The sequence below is a fragment of the Bidens hawaiensis genome, unplaced genomic scaffold, assembly GCF_021521415.1.
Source record: "Bidens hawaiensis isolate Kalapana, Puna unplaced genomic scaffold, B.hawaiensis_p1.1 tig00000055_1, whole genome shotgun sequence".
Taxonomy (NCBI): domain Eukaryota; kingdom Viridiplantae; phylum Streptophyta; class Magnoliopsida; order Asterales; family Asteraceae; genus Bidens; species Bidens hawaiensis.
In genome coordinates this window covers 8,880,746-8,886,533 of record NW_027491016.1, presented here as the reverse complement: position 1 = coordinate 8,886,533, position 5,788 = coordinate 8,880,746, and the positions used below count along the sequence as shown (strand labels likewise).

The 5,788-nt window shown below is 33.4% G+C and overlaps 1 pseudogene; it reads right to left on the bottom strand.

Annotated features, from left to right (window-relative positions):
• Positions 1 to 2,525: 2,525 nt before the first annotated feature.
• On the bottom strand, positions 2,526 to 4,991 carry LOC143546411 (kaempferol 3-O-beta-D-galactosyltransferase pseudogene; annotated as a pseudogene).
• Between the last annotated feature and the right edge of the window lie 797 nt (positions 4,992 to 5,788).

The following is a 5,788-nucleotide window of genomic DNA, read 5'->3' as shown; positions in this document are numbered from 1 at the left end:
AGTGGGAAAGAAAGAAAAAAAGAAAAGATCCACTTGTCATTGGTGCAAATAGTTGTAAGCCATACTCAAGACCTGGAAAACCATGCACTCTAGATGTCCAAATCTTGCAATAAAAATGTTTTCAAAGTTTATCTTTTTAATTTCTTCTTTGGATTCTTATCGTCTTTTCTACCGTTGGTGATAACCAACGCCGCTAACCACCACCGACGATCATATCCGGTGTGGGTAATCAGTTGTTGCTCTACCAGTACGCAACTTTCTCTTTCTACGCCCTTTCAAGTTTTCCGTGCTTGCAAATCGGAGCTGGAGGTGAAGCCAAATCATCCGGAGAAGGGGAGGCTTTCGGAGATGCATGTGTGTGGTTATAAAAATAGATTGTGACGGCAATGATCGTAGTTGTTTGAAGGTGGTGTGGTGTCGTGGTGGTGCAGACAGATGGTACATATAAATTAAGAAAGAAAACGATAGGGTAAAGTAAGAAAGAAACACGTGTGTAACAAATCCCATGTTATAAGAGTTTGTTAGCCTAGCTCAATTATTTGTGCATTTAATGAATAGTACGATTTTTTGAGTAGGAGGTAGTTTACCTTTTAGTATATATATAATATAATTAAGTGAGAAAACATTGAGAAGCTTATGGTGTTATGGTTTATTAGCATGACCAGCTAGCCCTTCTTCGATTTTATAATTAAGTTGCATCCATATTTGGTGCTATGGCATTTGCTTTGGTTTCAAAAATCCATTAGACAAAAACAAACATTATTTCAGGAGATCAAAGGAAGTAGATTGAATAGTTAGTTACCTCAAATCGTTGCTTAAAACTTCACCAACGGCTTTGCCGAATTGCAGCGGCGGGCGGCGGCGAAAGAACTAAATACAAAAAGACGGTTTGGAACGAATGTTTTATAGAGGAGGCAAGTTTTATATTTATAAAAGAAGAAATCAATATTTAATATCCATTATCCTCTTGAGTAATCATTAACGAAAATCCCGAAAATTTAAATGCCCAAACAAGAAACTAAACTAATGTCGTTTAAAGAAAAAAAATGAATTAATAGGAAAGTCAATTTGGTTAGGAAGAAACTCTTGTATACCAATATCTATTTCTCATTCAAAACATAACAATTCAATGTAAAGTAAATATCGTTGAGTAATAATGAATAAGAAATTAATGATTTCCATTTTAAAAGAATTACTAATCGCATCTTTATCAAAACCATCTTTAAGCTAATAAACAATTCTATAAATCCCTTTTCAATAAAAATCGTTTTTTTTTCTTCTATTTTCTTATCTTGTAACTAAACGAAATAGATCATAGTAATTACATTTAACTCCCGTAACTTCTTTATTCACGATTTAATAACTCAAATAAACATTACGTTTTAGGGTTTCGAAAATCGGAATGTTACAACGGGTCATGAATTCTAGTTTTCTGTTAAAAATTTCTACCAAGCTTGTCTCAAGCTACTACAGCAAATCTTCATATCTTCTATTCTGTCTAAGGATTCTTTACATTTTACATGTGTTATAACTCATATTAATATCTACAATTATATGACACTAATTAGCTTGTCAACCAATTTCAACCCATTAAGATATAACCCGTGTAATACACGGGTAGTTAAAAGAAAATACAACAAAAAAATTAAATTTAATAATATATGTAATAACATAACTTGCCGTCTCAAAAGCATATTAAAATATATTTATATGTCTAAAAATATGTTTAATAAAACATATTTTTATCTTATGGATTAATAATAACATAACTTATGGAAAAATGATTTTGTTTTAATAATATACATAAGTAGATTAAAATTAAATAGCTTATTAGATGTAATAGCATTCTCATCCAACCCCATATCCCTAAATAAAAAATTACACTAAAACTCACTATATTTTCTCTCTCTATTTCAATTAAATAATACTTTTTTATACATTTATCATTAACTTTTCTCTTTCTCTCACTCACAACCACTTTAAAAAAATATTAAAAAATTATAGGGGATGAATAGTAACTTTTCAAATATACAGAAAAATCACTGTTTTTTCTAAAATATAAAAACTCTTCACTCACAATATCCAAAACCACTCTCTAAATAATAAAAACACCCCTCAAAATAAGAGGTTGGATGAGAATGCTCTAAATAATAATTTTGAAAATTGTTGAGGCGAAATATTATGTGGATAGCTTAATTAAAGGTCATATAGAAACCATGTTGCTATAATATAATAGTTAGATTAGATTAGATAGATGCTAATAATGTTACCTCATTTATAGATCTTCGATATGTTTTCACTAATAGAACCTCGAGTTTCAAGATTAAAATTCTTATCTTATTATTAAACCTGGCTTCCTTACTTATATTACAATACACCATAACACCAACTTCAAGCTATTCTGATTTAACCCCATCGCCCATGCAATGTTAAAGTTGGGTTTCTTATTAAAGCATCCATACATAACGTTAAGACAATATTTATGAATTACATATAGAGTAATCCAATGAAGCTCAAAAGCTCGATTAAGGGTGTGCGCTGACGCTGGTGACAACTTCTACCAAAGTCTTGAAATTTTGATCAGAACTCCCGTTTGGTGCAACAGCCTTGTGAGCAAGATCTTTCAATGCTTCAACTTTCACATCCCGGGTTTTGGACAGTAACAGAATTTGTTCCAAAGCACAACGAGTTGCGTGTTTTGTGAAATTTCCTCCTTGGATTCTCAATCCGATTCCCAAACGCTCAACCATCCAAGAATTTATATGATGATCACCGAGAAATGGCCTACATATCATCGGGACACCAGCTCCTAAACTCTCCAACACCGAGTTCCATCCACCATGATTTACAAACACCCCTATTGCAACATGATTCAAAACTTGATCCTGAGGAGCCCAGGGTACAACTTTCCCAGTCCCATTAGCGTTTTATTCTCTCCAAGAAACCTTTAGGGAAATGCTTATAGGAATCCTTGTTTATTGACCAAAGGAATGTCGTTTTGGTCTCTTCAAGTGCTTCAGCCAGCTCAACAAGCTCGTGAGGCGGAGGCGTACATAGCCTGCCAAAGCATATGTAGGTAACCGATCTTGTCTCTTGATTATCTAACCATGAAATGCAAGAAAACTGATCATCAGATTTTATTTGTGTTTTTTCTTTGGATAGGAGATGAAAGGGACCAATGTTGAGAAAGTTGTTCAAATTGGAAGAGAGGTTTTTGGTTAGATCAGGATCAAGTTCTTGGAAAGAATTTAGGGGAACGGCAGCTGCCGTAGATAGGGCTCTTCCCATTTTATGTAGCATGGTTGCAAACGGTGATTCGAGGTTTCCCAACACAACTCCACTTGGTAAGTCACCTAGTCGTATTGCTTTCAGTCCAGGGATGAAGTCAACAATTTCTTCATTGGGTTCGGCAGATCCTGATAACACAAATGTGGGAACAAAATTATATGAGTCATTTAAGAGCTACCAAACAGCTCCATAGGGACACTATACTTAAAAGCAATGAATTATTTAAAATATTAAAAGAGGTAGTTGTAACTAGATTGATTGAAAAAATCAATAAAATGATGGACTTCCAATTTTACCCAAACCATCCATTAATAACTTAATATTTTGTAATGAAACTATAACTGCATCAATCCAATCTACGAATTAATGGAATGAACGAGTAAATGAAATGGATAAGGGAATGGAATGAATCATTGCTATTCCATTATCTTGTTTGGTTAGCACGTATGAATGAAATGAATAACCGCTTTATTATTATTTTTTTATTAAATAGTAAACTATACACACATATATTTTGTTGATTAATGGAACGGCAATAACATAATATGATACAATAATAAAAATATAATAATAATTATAATTTAACAATAGTTATACTACAACAAAATAATAATAATAATTGTTGATAATTTTTCATTCCATTCCTTGAAGGAATGAAAGAAAAGACACATTTTATTAAGGAATGAAAAATGTTATATATGAAAGGAATTTTATTCGTTAGGAATGATTCATTCCAATGATTAATGCCAACCAAACATGTTTTATTTCATTTCTTTGTATCGATCTATTTCATTTCGCCTATTATTACTTTATACTAAACATTATTTAATGTTAAGAATTCTTGCTATGATTTTTCAGTGAAACAAAGCAAAAAAGACAAATCAACATAAGTGGCATCTATACCATAAAGTGTGAGACAAATGAACCTCATGAAAAAATATAACAAGCTCGCACGACGTGCCACGTGCGCGGCCCTTTTTACAAGCCGAGCTTAAGCTCTACTTTTCAACTTATGAAAATAAATGAGTCGAGCCGAGTTAAAGTTTACTGTTTGGAACCAAACATGCCGGATCGACCGAGATATTTTAAAAAAAGTTGTTTCTAAATTGTATAAAGTGTAATAAAAAGTAAATGTATATATTTTGACATATAGAAATCTAGCATTTATAATAATAATTCGTGTAAGTAACTAAATTAATGACATAAATACCTATGGCTATGAGATCAGCAGTTTTTTGCCTAATGAGATCGGTATAATAATGTGCGGCCAGAGGACAAGTTCCGGCAGGCCAAAACGCCACCCAAGGAATGCTCATTTCTTTCGCTATGCCACCGGAAAACGAAAGGAAAGCATCCACCACCAGACAACTAACCTTCAGCCCGATATCCATCTCCGCAGCCCGAACACCCTTCTTGAGCTCATCCTCCGCCACCACCAGAAACAAGTTAACAAGCTCTTCAAAGTTTCCTCCAAAAACATAATCCTCCGGTACGCCCTTAGACACATCATAAGGCACAATGTTGTTGTAGCTGAGTTCAGAGAACAAAACCCTGTTGGACTTTTCAGTGTTGAAGAAAGAGAAGACCACCGTAGGGGCCGCGGAAGCCAGATGACGGACGAGGGTTAGCAGGAGAGCAGGGTGTGTGGCAAATGGGAATGCAAAAACTGCAACTTGTTTCTGCCTGTTGGCGGTGACCTCCATCTGGCTGGCTGTTTTGATTCTAGTGAAAATTATGATCGTGGTGGGAAAATAAGTTGTTTACGTCAAAGTGATTGATGTTTAATAGTAGGTAGTAGGTACGACGATTTAAAAGAGGCATGCCACTTTTCGGACCACAAAAGTTGTGTGGATCTTTCTTCTACATGTCATGTGTTGAAAATAATTGTTGGAGTACACATTTTGATCATGAATAGACCGTTGACGGATCCAAAAATATTTTTCGTAGGGGTCGGAAATTTTTTAGGTAAATTGTATATCGCTAAATATTAAAGCATTTCAGTCCGATTTGGATCAGGTCGGGTCGCCACATAATAATAATAATAATAACATGTTTTAATGAGAAAAATCAATGTTGTAAAAGTCGTTAGGCGGTCCTAGACGGTCGACTGGAGAGTTGCGAGTACTCGGGAGTAGTCGGGGATTACTCGGAAAATACCTATGGAGTACTCGGCTAATTGTCACGAGTAAATTAGCCTGTCGTTTAAGTTTGTATTATATTTTCTTTATTTTCATTTTCTTTTCTTATTATTTTACCTTTTTCACTTTTATTTTATATACTTGACAAAAAGATAATTTTAATTAATTAAACAACTTATTTATTTTATAAAAAGTGTATGTTCTTCTATACTTTGTAAGTTAATTTAGTTTAGTTTCGTTTATTTAAATAAGTAATATCATCTATTCATCTTGCAACAAGTTTTGAGAATCCGTTTAATAATATTCATACTTAAGCTGTACATCAACAAAATTATTCCAACACACATTAAATATTACAAGTT